At 37.7% G+C, this 20,516-nt stretch overlaps 1 protein-coding gene across 4 annotated transcripts in view; it reads left to right on the top strand.

Annotated features, from left to right (window-relative positions):
• Positions 1-20,516, top strand: part of AKR1D1 (aldo-keto reductase family 1 member D1) — a 90,966-nt gene that overhangs the window by 27,836 nt on the left and 42,614 nt on the right. For all 4 annotated transcript variants that reach the window (XM_032644068.1, XM_032644070.1, XM_032644069.1 and 1 more), the window contains one exon: positions 13,291-13,418. The gene's annotated coding sequence lies outside the window, so the exon portion shown is untranslated. The remainder of the gene's footprint in view (positions 1-13,290; positions 13,419-20,516) is intronic.

The raw sequence follows: 20,516 nt of genomic DNA, 5'->3' as shown, positions 1-20,516 counted from the left end.
AGGCCAGAAGGGAGTGACATGATATATTCAAAGTGCTAAAAGGGAAAAACCTGTAACCTAGGATACTCTACCCAGCAAGATTATCATTTAGAATAGAAGGAGAGATAAAGAACTTCGCAGACAAGGAAAAACTAAAAGAATTTAGCAATACTAAACTTACCCTAAAAGAATTGTTGAAGGGTCTTCTCTAAATTGAAAAGAAGTAAGAATCTGTAGGAAAGGGAAATCCCAATAAGAAAGGCAAATATATAGTAAAGATTGAAGATCACTTAAATAAGCCAGTAGGCAGATTAAAAGACAAAAATTTGTAAAAGCAACTATGACTACAATAAGCAGTAAACGTGTAAAATATGATGTCAAAAACATAAAACATGGGGGAGGGGAGTAAAAAAATGTTGATCTTTTAAAATGTGTTTGAACTTAAATAACTATCAGTTTAAATCAAGTAGATATAATTATGGGTCAACATATATGAACCCTATGGTAACCACAAATCAAAAACCTACAATAGGGGCTTCCCTGGTGGCGCAGTGGTTGAGAGTCCGCCTACCAATGCAGGGGACGCGGGTTCGCGCCCCGGTCCGGGAAGATCCCACATGCTGCGGAGCGGTTGGGCCCGTGAGCCATGGCCGCTGAGCCTGCACGTCCGGAGCCTGTGCTCCGCAACGGGAGAGGCCACAACAGTGAGAGGCCCACATACCAAAAAAAAAAAAAAAAAACCTACAATATATACACAAAAACCAAAAATAAACCCAAGCATACTACTAAAGAAAATCATCAAACCACAACAGGAGAAAGAAAAAGAAATGAACAGATAAATACAAAAACAAATGGAAAAAAGTAATAAAGAGGCAATAAGTACAAAGCTATCAATAATTACTCTAAAAGTCAATGGATTAAATGCTCTGATCAAAAGACATATGGTTGACTAAAACAACAAGACCCTTCAATATGCTGCCTAAAGAGACTCACTTTAGGGCTTAAGACACAGAGACTGAAAGTGAGGGGATGGAAAAGATATTTCATGCAAATGGAAACAACAAGAAAGTGGGGGTAGCAATACTCATATTAGACAAAATAGACTTTAAAACAAAAGCGGGCTTCCCCCGTGGTGCAGTGGTTGAGAGTCCGCCTGCCGATGCAGGGGACGCGGGTTCGTGCCCCCATCCGGGAAGATCCCACATGCTGTGGAGCAGCTGGGCCCGTGAGCCATGGCCGCTGAGCCTGCGCGTCCGGAGCCTGTGCTCCGCAACGGGAGAGGCCACAACAGTGAGAGGCCCGCGTACCGCAAAAAAAAAAAAAAAAACAAAAGCTACAATGAAAGACAAATAAAGGGAATTATACAATGATAAAGAGATCAATACAAGAAGATGATACTGCACTCATTAACATATACTCACCCAATACAGGGGTACCTAAATATATAAAGCAAATTCTAACAGACATAAAGGGAGAAATTGACAATAATACAATAATAGTAGGGGTTGTTAACACCCTACTGACATCAATGGACAGATCATCTAGATGAAAAATCAATAAGGCAACAGTGACACAATAAACTTAATAGATAGCTACAGGACATTACATCCCCATACAACAGAATACACATTCAAGTGCACATGGAACATTCTCCAGGATAGATCACAATTAGGCCACAAAACAAGCCTTGACAAAGTTGAGAGAATAAAAATTACATCAAGCATTTTTTTTCTCACCACAACAGTATGAAACTGGAAATCAACTACAGAAAGAAAAATGAGAAAAGAACAACTACATGCCGACTAAACAATACTCTACTAAAAAACCAATGGATCAGTCATGAAATCAAAGAAATCAGAAAATACCTCGAGACAAATGAATATGGAAGCACAACTTTCCAAAATCTGTGGGACACAGCAAAAGCAGTTCTAAGAGGGAAGTTCATAGCAATACAGGCCTTCCTCAAGAAACAAGAAAAATCTCACATAAACGATCTAATCTACCACGTAAAGGAATTAGAAAAAGAAGAACAAACAAAGCCCAGTCAACAGAAGGAAGGAAATAATAAAGATCAAAGAGGAAATAAATAGGGCTTCCCTGGTGGCGCAGTGGTTGAGAATCTGCCTGCCAATGCAGGGGACACGGGTTCGAGCCCTGGTCTGGGAAGATCCCGCATGCCATGGGGCAACTAGGCCCATGAGCCACAACTACTGAACCTGTGCATCTGGAGCCTGTGCCCCGCAACAAGAGAGGCCACGACAGTGAAAGGCCCACACACCGTGATGAAGAGTGGCCCCCGCTTGCCACAACTAGAGAAAGCCCTCGCACAGAAACAAAGACCCAACACAGCCAAAAATAAATAAATAAAAAAATTTTTTAAAAAGAGGAAATAAAGTAGAGATTTAAAAAAACAATAGAGAAGATCAACAAACCAACAGCTGGTTTTTTGAAAAGATAAATAAAATTGATAAACATTTAGCCAGGCTCACCAAGAAGAAAAGAGAGAGGACCCAAATAAAATAAGAAATGAAAGAGGCAAAATAACAAGCAATATTCTTTTAAGAGAATACTATGACCAGTTATATGCCAACAAATTGGACAACCTAGGAGAAATGGACAAATTTCTAGAAACATAAAACCTGCCAAAACTGAGTAAAGAAGAAACAGCCAATTTGAACAGACTGATCACTAGAAGTGAAATTGAAACTGTAAAGCAAAAACAAACAAAAACAAAACAAAAACATAAAAACCTCCTAGCAAACAAAAGTCCAGGACTGAACAGCTTCACAAGGGAATTCTACCAAACATATAAAGAAGAACTAATACCTATCCTTCTCAAACTATTCAAAAAAAAAAATTTGATGAGGAGGGAACACTCCCAAATTCATTCTATAAAGCCACCACTACCCTGATACCAAAGCCAGACAAAGACACTACAAAAAAAAAAAATTACAAGCCAATATCTTTGATGACCATAGATGCAAAAATCATCAACAAGATATTAGCAAACTGCATCCAACAATACATTAAAAGGATAATACACCATGATCAAGGGTCACAAGGATGGTTCAACATTAGCAAATCATTCAATGTGATACACCACATTAATAAAATGAAGGATAAAAAAATCACTTGATAATAGACACAGAAAAAGCATTTGACGAAATTCAACATCCATTCATGATAAAAATCAAAGTAGGTATAGAGGGAACATATCTCAACATAATAAAGGCCATTTAGGACAAACCCACAGCCAACATCATACTCATGGTGAAAAGCTGAAAGCCTTCCCACTAAATTCAGGAACAAGAAAAGATGCCCACTCTTGCCACTTCTATTTAACATAGTGTTGGAAGTCCTAGCCACAGCAAACAGACAAGAAAAGGAAGTAAAATGTATGCAAACTGGACAGGAAGAGGTAAAACTGGCACTATTTGCAGATGACATGATACATTATATAGAGAGCCCTAAAGTCTCCACCCCAAAACTATAAGAGCTAATAAATGAATGCAGCAAGATTGAAGGACACAAGATTAATATAGAAAAATCTGTTGTGTTTCTGTACACTAATAATGAAATATTGAAAGCAGAAAGTAAAAAAATCTCATTTAAAAATGCATCAAAAAGAATAAAATACCTAGGAATAAACTTAACCGAGCAGGTAAAAGACCTATACTCTGAAAACTATAAAACATTGACAAAGGAAATTGAAGATGATACAAAGAAATGGAAAGATAGCCTGTGCTCTTGGATTGGAAGAATTAACATTCTTAAAATGCCCATACTTATCAAAGCAACCTACAGATTTAATGCAATTCCTCTCAAAATACCCATGACATTTTTCACAGAATTAGAACAAATTGCCAAAGCACTCTTGAGAAAAACTAAGAAAGCTAGAGGTATCACCTCCCAGACTTCAGACTATAATACAGTTCTACAATAATCAAAACAGCATGGTACTGGCACAAAAACAGACTCATAGATCAATGGGACAGAATAGAGAGCCCAGAAAAAAAACCCACACACCTATGGTCAATTAATCTATGAAAAAGTAGGCAAGACTATACAATGGAGAAAAGACAGTCTCTTTGACAAGTGGTGCTGGGGAAACTGGACAGCTATATGTAAAACAATGAGATTAGAACATTCCCTCACACCGTATACAAAAATAAACTCAAAATGGATTAAAGACCTTACTGTAAGACTTGAATCCATAAAACTGCTAGAAGAGAATATGGGCAGAATACTCTGACAAATCATAGCAATATTTTTTTGGATCTGTCTCCTAAGGCAAGAGAAATAAAAGCAAAAGTAGTTTTGCACAGCAAAGGAAACCATCAACAAAATGAAGACAACCTATGGAATGGGAGAAAATATTTGCAAATAATATGACCAACAAGAGGTTAGTATTCAAAATAAATAGGTCATAGTACTCAAGATAAAAAAAAAATACCAATAAAAAATAGAAGACTTGAATAGACATTTTTCCAAAGGAGACATACAGATGGCTAACAGGCACATGACAAGATGCTCAACATTGCTAATTATTAGAGAAATGCAAATCAAAACAAGAATAAGATATCACTTCACACCTGTCAGAATGGCCATCATCAAAAAGTCTATAACAGATGTCAGTGAGGATGTGGAGAAAAGGAAATCCTTGTACAGTGCTGGTGGGAATGTAAATTGGTGTAGCCTCTATGGAAAACATTATTGGGGTTCCTCAAAAAACTAAAAATAGGGCTTCCCTGGTGGTGCAGTGATTAAGAATCTGCCTGCCAATGCAGGGGACACAGGTTCGAGCCCTGGTCCAGGAAGATCCCACATGCCATGGAGCAACTAGGCCTGTGTACCACAACTACTGACCCTGTACTCTAGAGCCCACGAGCCACAACTACTGAGCCCAAGTGCCACAGTTACTGAAGCCTGTGTGCCTAGAGCCAGTGCTTCACAACAAGAGAAGCCACCGAAGTGAGAAGCCCGCGCACCACAATGAAGAGCCCCTGCTCGCCGCAACACGCAGCAATGAAGACCCAATGCAGCCAAAAACAAAAAAAAAATTTTTTTAAAACAAAACTAAAAATAGAGCTACCGACGATCCAGCAATTCCACTCCTGGGTATATATTCAGAAAAACAAAAACACGAATTCAAAAAGACACATGCACCCCAACGTTCATAGCAGCACTGTTTACAATAGCCAAAACACGGAAGCAACCCAAATGCGCATCAAGAGATGATTGGATATATATATATATACACACACACACACACACACACACATTATGGAATATTACAGTGAAATTCTGCCATTTGCAGCAATGTGGATCGACTTAGAGAATATTACGATTAGTGAAATAAATCAGACAGAGAAAGACAAATGCTGTCTAATATCACTTATATGTGGAATCTAAAAAATAATACAAATGAATGTATATGCAAAACAGAAACAGACTCATAGATATAGAAGACAAACTTGTGGTTACCAAAGGGGAGAGGGCAGGGGAAGGGACAAATTAAGGGTATGGGATTAAGAGATACAAACTACTGTGTATGAAATAGATAAGCAACAGGATACGTTGTACAACACAGGAAACTATAGCCATTATCTTCTAATAACCTATAATGGCGTAGAATCTGCAAAAATACTGAATCCCTATTCTGTACACCTGAAACTAATATAATATTGTAAATCAACTATCCTTCAATCAAAAAACATTTTTTTGGAAAAAAAAGAGGCATCATTTCTTAAACATAGTAATATTAGATTCCTTTACAGATAGTACAAGTGAAAACCTCATGATTTTTCCATGTCTTTGTTATTTTAAGTGAAATTTTTGTTGTATTTACACCACTGCAGAACAAATAGAAAACCATTAGTGCTTTTCCAATTTACATGGCTAGATTTATAGACTTTGGACAGTTTGATAATATTTGAATGTAACAAACTTTTGCTTTAGAACATTGAGGAGACACAGCAATAATGGGGCACCCTACATTTAGAAACCCAGTTATTTATGAGAGACACAGAAGCAAGGAACAGGGAATTCCCTGGAGGTTCAGTGGTTAGGATTCCACACTTCCACTGCAGGGGGCACAGGTTTGATCCCTGGTTGGGGAACTAAGATCCCACAAGCTGCGTGGTGCCGTCAAAAAACAAAAACAACAAACAAAGACCACACATAGATGACAAATAAATCTATCATGTTTAAAAAACAAAGAAGCAAGGAGCAAATAAGCGTACTATGTTTGTACCATTCATCACACCGCCCCTTTGCTTGCTGGTAGAGTACCTTAATGCTTGGACTGAATTGTGCTGGCACTGGACAAGTATGTAGTCAGTATCTGTATTATTTAAGGCCAAGAAGAAACACATATACCTCAAATCTTAGCTGAAAATAGGTGATTGTAATGGGAAAATGTCTGGAATCCCCAGACTTTTACACTAGTCTCCCTCTCTTTCAAAAACTAATATTATAACACCTGCCACTTCACAATATAATATGTAAACAAACATAGGTGCCTGTATGCAGGATACTTACTCTTTTCTTAAATTTTTAAATTGTGGTTTAACATGCATGCTATCAAGTGCACAAATCTTAAGTGTACGGCTAAGCAAATTGTTACAAATGTATATATCCCTGTAACCACAACCCAGGCAGAAAATATGGAACATTTTCAGCCACCCAGAGGGCTCCCTGTGACCCCTCCCAGTCAATAAACCTCTACCCAAAGTAATCATTATTCCAACTTCTATTGCCATAGATTAGTTTTGCCTGTTTTTGAATTTCATTGAAGTGAAGTCATACAGTATGTACTCTTCCATGTTTTAGTGTCTTTCACTTAACATGTCTGTGAACTTATCCATGTTGTATGTTGTTCTTTTTATATTATCTGGTGGTTACTGTTTCTATGGCAGAAACTTCCTAATATGGGACGCTATCTCAGCATACACCCAAAGATGAATTTGCTAGATTTACTCTTTCAAAATCAAAAGGCACTGACTGTGCATAGGCAACAAATTGTCACAATTCGGGAGGCCAATAATTTTAAGAATAACAATTTGGACATTAATACTGTGTTACTCTGTTAATATTGCAGTGTCTTTTCAAAGTTTTTTCCAACTCTGAAATTCTAGGCTTCGTTATCCAGAGGCTAGACCATCCATGTAAACTGAATTCAAACAATTCTTTTCTTCAGCCTCTATTATCTTATAGAAACTATGCCAGTCACTTGTGTCATATTTTAGATTCCACATATAAGTGATAACATATGGCATTTGTCTTTCTCTTTCTGACTTAACTTCACATAGTATGATAATCTCTAGATCCATCCATCGTGCTGTAAATGGCATTATTTCATTCTTTTTTGTGGCTGAGTAGTATTCCATTGTATATATGTACCACATCTTTTTTTTTTAACATCTTTATTGGGGTATAATTGCTTTACAATGGTGTGTTAGTTTCTGCTTTATAACAAAGTGAGTCAGTTATACATATACATATGTCCCCATATTTCTTCTCCCTTGCATCTCCCTCCCTCCCACCCTCCCTATCCCACCCCTCCAGGCGGTCACAAAGCACCGAGCTGATCTCCCTGTGCTACACATCTTCTTTATCCATTCCTCTGTCAGTGGACATTTAGGTTGCTTCCATGTCCTGGCTATTGTAAATAGTGCTGCAATGAACATTGGGGTGCATGTATCTTTTCAAATTATAGTTTTCTCCAGGTTACCAAACATGATTTTTAAAGGAAACAAAATTTGAAACACAATCACTTTGTTGGTTTCAGGAACCACTCCCCATTCTTGCCTTTTCAGGCTGAGGCGGGTAATGGTCACCATTGTCACCAGTCCTGACATTCCGTGATTTCCTTATACATACATCTTCGTGGGAAGTTCCATGTGACGAGTTAATAAAGGAAGAAAACCAAAGGCCTGGTTTACGGTTAGATGGCATACACTATGGCCAACTCCGACAGAACAGGATGACTGCTACACTATGGTCTTACTCCAGAGTACCCCTGAAGATATAGGTGAAAGAAAATCTTCCCAGTGGGTGGAATGTCGCATGGTATTGCTAGCTACCCACTTTGTGTGAAAAGAGAAATAGTCTAAGATCAACACAAATTCATGGGGAGTGTCTAGCTAGTTGTATAGATGCTCAGAGAATGACCCTGTTACTTCTTGGTACCCAACAAGACAACGGCAGATATTGCCCTATTCCCTGGACGACTGTGTTGGTTTCATTGACAGACTGTGACGGATTGATTACACCAGATCCCTTCTATCAAAGAGGGGACAGTGTTTGTTCTCACTGAAGTTTGACATTTTGGCTCCGATATGCATTCCTTGCTCACAGCATTTCTTCCAGAATATAAATATTTACAGAATCTCCATGTACTGTAATTATTTACCAAACAACAGTGCCTCTGACCAAAGATCACACTTACTGGGAAAGAAAGTAGGTCAATAGATTTATGTTCATACAAGTCACGGTCTTCTGGTTGATGTCTAATCATCAACCAGAGCAGATAGCTAAATAAAATTAGAATAGACTACTGAAGATTCAGCCGTGGTACCAGCAAAACAGTCCTTGCCACATAGTTCTTTTGATTTTTTTCTAGTGTCTTGCAAATATGGATAATTTATGTAGCAAAAACTTGTGCACCCATAATTTTATGTTTTTGCCATTGTGTCTGTGGATAGATTCCTAGGACAGGGATTGCTAGATCAACGAGTAAATGTGTATGTGATTTTCTAGATATTGCCAAATTTCCCTCCATAGGGGTACATAGGGGTGTACCATCTTGCATTCCCTTCATCAAAGTGTGACCGTGCCTGCTTCCACACAGCCTCCACAATGGGGAAGTTTTTTTCTGGTCTGATATGTAAAAAATAATATCTCAGTTTAGTTTTAATTTGCATTTCTGTTATTTTGTGTGTGAGAGAGGTTGAACAACTTTTAACATGTTTAAGGGCCATTTTAATTTCTTTTAATCTGAATATTCAATTTTTTTTAACTTTTTACTTTATATTGTGTATAGTTGATTAACAATGTTGTGTTAGTTTCAGGTGTACAGCAAAGAGATTCAGTTATACATATACATGTATCTATTCTTTTTCTAATTCTTTTCCCATTTAGGTTGTTACATAATACTGAGCAGAGTTCCCTGTGCTATACTGTAGGTCCTTGTTGATTATTCATTTTAAATATAGCAGTGTGTACATGTCAATCCCAAACTCCCTAACTATCCCTCCCCCCACCTTTCCCCTGGTAACCGTAAGTTGTAAGTTCATTCTCTAAGTCTGTGAGTCTGTTTTTGTTTTGTAAATAAGTTCATTTGTATCATTTTTTTTAGAAGAATATTCAGTGTTTTAAGTAATTTATTGTGTTGCTGCTCTTCATTTTTTTTAGAAGCTGTTCATTAGTTAGGAACATCAACCCTAATTAATGTCCTAAATTTATGACACACACAGAGTTTTATTGTTATTGTCTCTAGAGTTTGGACATAGGAAAGTTTTCTTGTATATTTGGAGAGACTCAAACACTATACTGCTGTCATAGTCTTGCTCTTTCTGGAAGTTTCCCATAAAATCTTGAGCAAAGTGGCTAAAAAAACCCTTCGAATTTCCAGAGCCCTGGATTACATAATGAGTTACCACTTGTTGAATTGTATCACTCAAAACAAATTTACCTTTACCCCTAAATTTAAGCACCCAATTTAAGGACAGGAGTACTCTCCACAAATATCCTGTCAAACTATAATTTTCAAAACGTTGAAAATATGACTCATAAATGTAATATAAACAAATGTCAAAGGTTTATTTCACCTATTAAGAAGAGAACAAATAAAACGGTAAAACTGGTTCCAAGAGAATTTTAAAAACAAAAGTTTAATCCATCAGGAAAGACATTTTAAACATTTAGAAAAAAAAATGCTGGGTTAGGTACAAAACTGGTTAATGTCCCACAGAGCAAGACAGCTATAACTTTTGGGACTATCTTTTCTAACAGAAATCTACAAGTTAACATATAAATTCAATACCTAGATTTTGATCAAGTAGTAAAGAGTCCTAGAGAATTAAATAATTCTTGGAGGAACTTTTTAAACAATACCCCTGTATGATTTCCAAGTTTTAGGAAATTTTTCTTAACAATAGCTGGTGAAATTGTCAGACTGCAGTATCAGAATGCAGCTGCATAAACATCGCTCTTACAATCATGTAGAATTACTTTTTGCCCTTGCTATACCTGGGAATAAACCTGGAAGAAATTTTTGCATATGGGTAACATCATACATAATGGGTTACATCATATATAATGCAAAAATGTTTTCTGAATCTTGCAAACCTTGTTCACATTTATATTGTCTACTAAAAAAATTTCCTGATTTGTTTTTTAACAATACATTTCCTATATTTTACATCTCTCTCCTTATAAGTCCTCTTACACACTTCCTTCTAGTTCATGTAGTAGCGAGAAGGGCTGGACCTTGGGAAAGCCTGAAGGGTGGTTACAAACACAACCAGGACATTCTCCCATCACTTGTCACTGCTTTCCTTTTCTTGTCGGTTACATTCTCTCAGATCATCTTCCTCTTCTTGGCAGGGATTCTGACTGACCCCACCTACTTTATGTGCTTACCTCTGGACCAATTGACACTGGCCAGGAAGAGTGAAAGATACTGTGATTAGCAGCCTCTATAATAACCACGTGACTAGACTAAGTAAAGGAGCAATTTTCAAAAAGATGGAAGGAAGATTGCCTCCCAAAGATGGCAAGAGCGCTAGGCAGACAGTAGATGCCCACCAAACCTGATCAGTCACATAATATTGACAAGAGGTTTTTTAATATAATTATTTATTTATTTTTACTTATTTATTTTGGCTGTGCTGGGTCTTAGTTGCGGCACACGGGATCTTCGCTGCAGCAAGCATGCAGGATCTAGTTCCCTGATCCTACATTGGGAGTGTGGAACGGTTCACACACTGGACCACCAGGGAAGTCCCAGACAAGTGTTTTTATTATTGTTTCTTAGGCTTTGATGTAGAGGCGATCCTTACAGGCTTAGCAGTAGATACAGAAAAATACAAATATCAAGACAGGATAGTAAATATAATTTGTCTATTTATCAAAGAAATTGTTGCACATGATTAAGATTATAAACTCAATATGATAAACATAATTTATTTAACATGCTTATAAATTAATTATACATTAAGACTAAAATTAAAACCTTTACATTTATCATCTATTTGTATATGTATATATCTTTGAATGTCTTAATACTTACATATAAATACTTACATATTAATAAATCCATTATTACAAATTATTACATGAATATTGACCCAAAGGTGAAAATTACAATTTAGGTTGTCTTCATGTAAAATGACTCAATTATTTTGTGCCATAGTACAAAATAAATTTTTTTTCAATAAAAAAATGTCTTTTCTATTGTCTCAGTATTCTGTTAGCCCTCATTAATTCTGGCATGTTCTTAAATCATTTTAACAAAAAGTTCCTTATTGCTTCAAAGAGTTAAAAGTTTCTACTAATTATTGTTTCTGGCTGTGATTTGGTTTAAGAATAATGCCTGGACAAAATAAAACATTCCCTATAACTTGTGCCTGCCTCTACAAACTTGTGTCTTATGTTTATAACTTTTATCCTCTAGGCATTCTTGATTTTGCCTTTCCCAAATTCAGAAAAATAAAACTATATGGACGATAGAGTTGATTTACAGATGGAATGGAAAAACTCTATCTCTGGATCTCCTGGATGGCATTTTTGACTCTTGGCCAAAAAAGGGTCAGTTTTATGATCTGTGAGTTAAAGAATGAAACTCCCTTAGAAATCAGCTCTACCCCCAAGGTCAGCTTCTTTACTGATGGTGTGCAACTGGCCCAACCAGTTAAGTTAGCTGGCAGAGTCATAAACATCTATTCTGGGAGCCTCGGTTTTGAGTTCCAGCCGAGGCTAAGATACCCCTCGTAGATCGTGGTAGTTCAGCCAGGACACTGGACGTGCTGTGTGTGTGTGAACGTGTCCCCTGGGAAGCTTGAGCCTGGTAGAGGCCGCTTCTCCGACCTGTCATTCTTGCCTGAACTTCTTGCTGTGCTCTCTCCTTCACCTGTAAATCAAAGCATTACCTGACTTTGACTCTGTGGGGTCTCATGAGTCCTTTCAAATGTCCCAACTTGGGAAATTTTTTCAATTAAGATGTCTTTTGATGACTAACCTATCATTGAATTTCCTGGAAAGACCACTAGGTACCACAAAATTTTATTTTAAAAATAGGTAAAAATAATCAGGTTTATTTGGCATTCTCCAAATTTTCATTAATTTAGAAAAACTGTACAAACTCTTTTGATTATTTAACTTGCACCTGATGGGCAGAGTTGCCAGTTCAGACTGGTCACCTGGCTGGAATGTGCCTGGGCCACCAACCAGCTTACCTGGAGGAGGCTTTGGGTTTCTTGGCACCAAGGTGCTTCACACACATGGCAGTGGACGTTCAAAACCTGAAGACAAAGTATATCCTGGGCAACCCAGTGGTGGAAGGGTAAGGAAACCTGCACCTGAGATCTCCAGGGCCCTCCCAGTGCATATTCTTCTTCTGCTATTATAATATATAATATATATAGCTATAATATTGCTATATTATATTTGTTGCCTGTAACATGAGCATAAATTGAGTCCTGTGAATCCTTTCAGTAATTAAACAGTCAAACATAATAATGCACCTTTTGGTAACCCTAATTTAATTTTGTTCTTTTATAGTTCATACTTAAACACAAAAACTAGAGGTTGTCAAGCAAGTTATGCGCCCGGATTCAAATTCACTCTTGGCATATGGGCCTCTTCCAAAAGAGAATTCACTTCAGATAACAATTACCTGGGCCAGCCTGCCAGTTAGCATGAAATAAAAGAGCAAATATTGATCCAATCACTATTTTCTACTATGCTTTGATCATTCTTTGCTTATTTTTAAGGTAGATTAAGACTTTTTCTGCCAGACTATTATTAAAGAACTTTGAAGAATTTTGCCTTTTACTCAAAAACTTCATTATCTTTATCCTTAATCTTTACAAAAATGTAAAGAAAGCCAAGGAATTCTAAAACTGAAAATTGTCAAGTTCTCAGAGACTGGAATTTCCACATCTCAAGGTACTCCCATTAGTCGTAATGACATGGGCTATAACTCCCTTTATGAGTTAATAACAGCCCACTCTGTGCATTTAGAAGTTTCACTCTAATCCTAGTTTTGCCTTACTGCAAACTGATATTAGTAATCTTATCATTAAACAGGTATGAGTGGCTTTTCCAAATTAATCACAGAAGCAATCTCTGAATGACCTGAAATCTGAAGATTGAGTCTTCTGGAAAAGAAAATAACGGGAGATTTGCCTTGGCTCCAACAAATAGGACCTTATCAGGTACTGCTAATAATTAACACAGTAGTGAAACTCTAGGGTAGTGATCCTTGGATTCATATTTTCAATTAAAAGCAATACATCATTTTCTCTAAATCATCGGACTTCCATTTCATTGGTAGACCTCAAGCTGAGAGTTCTTTGAAATCTCCCAGAAGTAGACGGTCCCCCAAAATAACAGTTGACTCAAAACCCTCAGCTGAAACTAATTACACAAAGTAGACAGTTTCTGCTCAAATCTCTGGAACAGTATTCATTTTCAGAGAACTCAACACCCTTTTTCTTTGGGTTTGTTTTCTACATTGACGCTGCCTGGTAAATGACTAAAGGGTTCTCAGTACAGCTTTCTACAATTTCATTTTCTTCCTTCTAAACCCCTAGGGTCTTTTTGTGCCATTTAAAGAGAGACAAAACATTCTCATGCATTTTCCTCAGACCATAATCACTGCTATAAGTCTAATTGGTGGATCAATACCCACTTGACCCTGCTGAAAAAAATTAATAGGTGTTTTTAAAAACATTTTCAAAATAGACTTCCTTATGCAGATTTCTTCTGGTCCTAAAAGTTCTCTCATATTATAAATCCCAACCTTCAACCTTGTAAAAATTGGACTATACACATCAACAGAATGATTCTTGTAAGATCATTAAACCCTGCCAACCAAACCTAGTTTACTGAGAAGCAGGAACCACCCTCACTGCAATAGTCAGTTTGCTCTCTTCAGAGTCACTGTATCCTACTTTGAAGGAATTGTTTAACTTAACATATTGTTTAAGCATCAATATATAAAGAGTATCAGTATCAGTATCAATATATAAAGAGTAACTCCAGCCATTTCTCAAAAGAAAAGCAATCCAATATGTAAATTCACATCAATTTAGTCAGTATGTGTGATAAATTAAAAATTAATTTTAGGAATAAGTGAGGGTTCTAGCTCCATTAATATGAAGTAAGCATATTCTACCCTGACTCTCCCACTGAATACAGCTATAAAACATGAAATAGTATGGGAGGAAGTTAGTTCAGGACTCTGAAAAGTAAATAGTAGCAGGTGGATTAGGAAAGAAGAACAAAACTCAAGTGTCACTGGGCTCTCTCAGTATCACCCTGCCAACCAGATAGTGGGCACCAGAGTGCAGACAGAACTTCAGGAGAAGACCTCTAGTTCTGACGTGAGAGAGAAACTCATAATACTTAGAGAATCTGAAAATCCCCTACTTTCCCCTACTTTTTTGCCTCTCTTTCTTTCCCCTCTATTAACTTGTGACCTAGTTCCCAAGAAATTCCATGGTAGGTGTTGTAGCATTCTCAGGTAATACAGGCCAGCAGGATCCAAAACTATGCAGAAGGGAAAGCTTCCTCTTTTTTCAGGGGAGCTGCAGTTCCAAGAGAGTGGATCCAACCTCTCTTGCCTTTATACTGTCTCTATAGTCTTTTGTCACATGGCCCTAGATTCAGGTGCAGTTGTGGAAGCACACAATAGAGCAGCGGGGTAACTAAAGCTTTCTAGATAGAAGACCAAAAAGAGAACATTAAGGATCTAGAATGTAACCAAGAGATTGCAGTGAGGGAAGAATTTGGGAAAGTGACCCCATAAAGTTGTTTATGAACTACCCTGGGCTCACCCCTAAACTGTGTATGCTTGGATCAGATACTATTCATTATATCAAATATTTTGAGAAATGAACTATATAGATACACCACTGCCTAAGTCCCAGATTTGCCATCAGGTAGTATACATGCAAGATAAATCCAAAGATCACTGCAAAATCTGAGAAATGAACCATAGTTCGCAGAGGCAGGGGAACCTTGTGGCCTAAACCTAACCAGGTCGACTGCCTTCTAAAACAAAAATATCAACATTTTACAGGATATAAATAGGACCCAATGTCTTAATTAATTTTCAAAAACTCTTCAATATAATCTAAATTTACATTGCAAGTGAATAACAAGGAAAATATAAATTTATGTAGGGTAAAACCAAAAGATGTCAATGCCAAGATGTCTTAGAGATTATAATTATTTGGCAAAGATGTTAAAGCAGCTATTACAAGAGTGCCTTACCAAAAATCAAGAACAGTCTTGAAGCCAGTGAAAGAACAGAGAGTCTCAACAAAGAAATATTTTTTTAAAAGAATGATCAAATAGTAATTTTAGAAATGAAAAACATAAAAAACTCATTGAAGTGGAGCAACAAGAACTTTCATGCATCGTTGGTGGGAACTCCACTTTGGAAGACAGGTTGGCAGTTTCTTACAAAACTAAACAAATATTCTAACAAAACTAAACAATTATTCTTACAGCATGATCCAGCAATCGTGCTCCTTGGAGTTTAACCAAAGGAGTTGAAATTTTACGTCCACACAATAACCTGCACACAAATGTATATAGCAGCTTTATTCATAATTGCCAAAACTTGGGCTCAACCAAGATGTCCTTCAGTAGGTGAATGGAAAAAGAAACTGTGGCGACTTCCCTGGTGGTGCAGTGGTTAAGAATCCGCCTGCCAATGCAGGGGACATGGGTTCGAACCCTGGTCCGGGAAGATCCCACATGCCATGGAGCAGCTAAGACTATGGGCCACAACTACTGAGCCTCCGGTCTAGAGCCCATGAGCCACAACTGCTGAAGCCCACATGCCACAACTACTGAAGCCCGCGTGCCTAGGGCCTGTGCTCCGCAACAAGAGAAGCTACTGCAATGAGAAGCCCGCGCACCACAACAAAGGGTAGCCCCCGCTCGCCGCAACTAGAGAAAGCCCGCGGGCGGTAACAAAGACCCAACGCAGCCAAAAATAAATATAAATAAATAAATTTATTTAAAAAAAAAAAAGAAGCTGTGGTCCATCCAGACAATGGAATATAATTCACTGCTAAAAAGAAATGTGCTATCAAGCCATGAACAGACATGAAGGGTGGGGGAGATGTGGAGCAACCTTTTATGCATATTACTAAGTGAAAGAAGCCAATCTGAAAAGCTATGATTCCAACTGTATGACACTCTGGAAAAGACAAAACTTCAGACACAGTAAAAAGATCCATGGAAGCCAGGGATTAGGAAGGAAGGAGGGGTGAGTAAGCAGACCACAGTGGATTTTTAGGGCAGGGAAACTATTCTGTATGATACTGTAATGGTTGACACATGATATTATTTTCAAAACCCATAGACTGTATAACACCAAGAGTCAACCCTGATATAAACCATGGACTTTGCTGTAAAGCATGGACTTTGGTGGCTAGTGATGTGTCAGTATAGGTTCATCAGTTGTAACAAGTGTACCACTCTGGTGGGGACGTTGATAGTGGGAGAAGCATGTGGAGGAGCAAAGAGTACAAGCGAACTCTTGTAGTTTCTGCTTGATTTTGCTGTGAACCTAAAACTTCTCTAAAAAATAAAGTCGATTTAAGAAAAAAAAGGAACTCAATGGATGAGTTCAGTATCAGAATGGAGTAGAGAAGAAAGAAGACAGAGGAAAGATGAAGTGAACTTGAATATAAGTCAAGAGAAATAATCCAATCTCAAAACAGAGAAATTTGGGCTTCCCTGGTGGCGCAGTGGTTGGGAGTCCGCCTGCCAATGCAGGGGATGCGGGGGACGCGGGTTCGTGCCCCGGTCCCGGGAAGATCTCACATGCCGTGGAGCGGGCCGCTGAGCCTGTGCTCCGCAACGGGAGGGGCCATAGTGGTGAGAGGCCCGTGTACAGCAAAAAAAAAAAACAGAAATTTTAAAAGATTTTTAAAAAATGAATAGAGGAAAATAGGAGAGTAGGGAACGCCAGGGCTCTGTCCCTTTACAAAAAAACTGATGAGCTGGCAAAAGCTGTCAGCATCATTTTTTTGCAGAACTCTGGAGTCTAGTCAAAAACCTACAACCAGGGGAAAGCTTGATGAAGAAAGAAGCTGTTGCTTTGCAGTAAGAGACAGCTGTGGTGACTTAAATTGCCTACGTCCCACATGCTGTACCCCTATTTGGTGCCAGCCACCAGGACTGCACCCACATTCCTGGTGCAGGAGGCTAGTGCCAGAGGGAGCAATGCAGAATTTCTCGAAGAATTCTCTAAGAATTGTGGTTGTAAGTTCCAGCCCATCCGGTGGCTGTCTGAAGGGCTTGCCTTTATTTTGCCTGACTCAAACATTTCTAGGGCTAAGGTGACAGCCTAGGAGGCTTTTGCTATGTGCATTTAAAGGCAGAAATATTGGCTGTGGCAGCCTCGGGCTAGGGATAACAGTTGGGACAAGCAACAAACAGACTGAAAACCCTGGGAAACAGCAGGCAGGGAAAAGAGATATGTGGGGGTAAAGGGGCCTTTAAAAGCTCCCATGCATACCAGGGAATCAGGTATACATAGTGTCAGGGGTGGGTACATGCTCAAAGAAGGCCTGAGAAGACTCCAAGCTTTTACCTCTGAGTGGCCTTCAGGCTCTGTGCAAGCTGTGAGTGAAGGCTAAGGCAGAATTGTAAGCAGCATGGCTAAGCTTTGAAGGAGTGCTCCAACATAGAACCAATCTGCAAAGACTGGGAGAGTATTTTCTTCTTTTCTTTCCTTTTCTTTTTCCATTGAAAGAAACTCTGTCAAAACACCAGGTGACCCCCAAGTTAGTGGAACACAGACTTCACATCACAAACAATACAGACTTAACCAAAATAGTTTGGAGAAGTCACAAAACAAGCAAACAGCAACAGCCTACAACAAACAGCAAAAACAAACCCTGAAGAAGGGGGAAATCTGATTTCCAAAGTTGTCACATTTTAATATTAAAACTCTCCACGTTTAAACAACAAAAAATTACAACGCATGCAAATAAACCGGGAAGTATGATTCATTCACAGGGGGGAGGAAAGAAATTAATACACACTGTCCATGAGGACACCTAGACATTTAGACTTACTAGATGGAAACATTAAATCAACTCTCTTAAATATGCTCAAAGAGCTAAAGGAAGTCATGGAGAAAGAACAAAGGAACCAGGAGAATATGTCTCACCAAATACAGAATATTAGTAGAAATTATAGAAATGAAACAAATAGAAATTCTGGAGATGAAAAGTACAGATAGATCTATTGACATCCAGTTTAAGAAGTGAAAAGAGAAAAGAAGGAAAGAAATGATCCAAACCTAACAGACCTATGAGACACCATCAAGTATACTGACATACACATACCAGGAGTCCCAGAAGGAGAAGAGAGAAAGAAACAAAAAGACTATTTGAAGAAATAATGGCCAAAAGTGTCCCAGATTAGATGAAAATCATAAATCTAAATATCCAAGAATCTCAATGAACTCCAAGAAGCATAAACCAAGAGAGATTCACAGGAAAACACATTATAGTCAAATTGTCAAAGCCCAAAGACAAAGGGAGAATCTAGAAAGCAGCAAGAGAGAAGTGATTCATCACATACAAGAGATAATGTGTGTAATTAATAGCCCATTTTTCTTTGGAAACTGGAAGCCAGAAGACAGTGGGGTGACATATATAAAGGACTGAAAGAAAAGAACTGTCCACCAATAATTGCATATCCTGCAAAACAAAAACAGAAAAAGCTCATTACTAGTAGACCTGTGCTACAAGAAATGCTAAAGGGAGTCCTTCAGGCTGAAATAAAAGGATAATTGAAGCCATATGAGGAGATAAGGAACACAACAGTAAATGTAGCTACATAGATAAATATAAAAACCAGTAATATTGTATGTCTGGTTTATAACTCCTTTTTTTTCCCTACATGATTAAAAGATAAATAAAGCAATAATTATATATTTATGTTAATTGACCCACAATGTATAAACATGTAATTGGTAAAAATAACAACATAAAGGGGGGAGATGGAGTTTTAAAGGATCAGAGTTTTTATGTATTAGGTTGGCCAAAAGTTAATTTGGGGTTTTCCGTAAGATGTTATGGAAAAACCCGAATGATCTTTTTGGCAAACCCAATACTACTGAAAGTATCTTGGTACTAATTCAAACCTGATTCTTACAAAGTTAAAATGCTAATTGTAACCCCAGGGTAACCCTAGTATTATGGACTGTATTGTGTCTCCCCAAAATTCATATGTTGAAGCCCTAACTCCCAATGTGGATGGTATTTGAAGATGGGGCCTTTGGGAGGTAATTAGATGAGGTCATGAGGGTGAGGTCTTCATGATGAGATTTATACCCTTATAAGAAGAGACCAGAGTGTGCTTGTTCTCTCTCTCTCTTTTCCCCACCATGTGAAGACATAAATAGAAGTAGGCCTTCTGCAAGCCAGGAAGAGAGCTCTCATCAGAAACTCATTGCCAGTATCTTGACCTTGACCTTGGACTTTTCAGTCTCCATAACTGTGAAAAATAAATGGCTGTTGCTGAAGCCACACAGTCTATGATATTTTGTTATAGCAGCCAAGCTGACTAAAACATCCAGGAAATAACCCTTTTTTAAGTATACAGAAAAGGAAACAAGATGGGAGTCAGAATAGTAAACTAGAAGAAAAAATCACTCAAAGGACGAGGCAGTAGTGGAGGGATAAAAAGAAAATTGAGGAATAAAAAGAAAATAAGACATAGAGAAAACAAATAGCAAAATTGCAGAAGTAAATCCTTTCTTATCGATAATTACTTGAACTGTAAATGGCTTGAACCCTCCAATTAAAAAGAAGAGATTGGAAGAATCGATTTTTAAAAATGATCCAAATATATGTTGTCTAAAAGAGACTTACTTTAAATCCAAGGACATAAATAGATTGAAAGTAAAAGGATGAAAAATAAATTCCATGCAATAAAAAAAGGCAAAAAGAGACCTGGGGTGGATATTCTAATATCAGACAACATGGACTTGAAGTCACTAATCGTGATGAGACAAAGAAGGACATTACATGTTGACAAAAGGGTCAATATATCAAGATATACCAATTATAAACATATATGCCTCTAACAAAAGAACCACAAAATATATGAAGCAAAAAACTGACATAATTGAAAGGAGAAATAGACAGTTTTACAGTAACAGTTAGAAACTTCAATACCCCACTCTAAAGAATAGATAAAACAAGACAGAAGATCAGTTTAAAAATAGAGGACTTGAATGATGCTATGAACCAACTATATCTAAAAGACATCTAGAG

The sequence above is a fragment of the Phocoena sinus genome, chromosome 9 (assembly GCF_008692025.1).
Source record: "Phocoena sinus isolate mPhoSin1 chromosome 9, mPhoSin1.pri, whole genome shotgun sequence".
Taxonomy (NCBI): domain Eukaryota; kingdom Metazoa; phylum Chordata; class Mammalia; order Artiodactyla; family Phocoenidae; genus Phocoena; species Phocoena sinus.
Note: the sequence above shows the minus strand (reverse complement) of the source record. Positions and strands in the feature narration are given on the sequence as shown.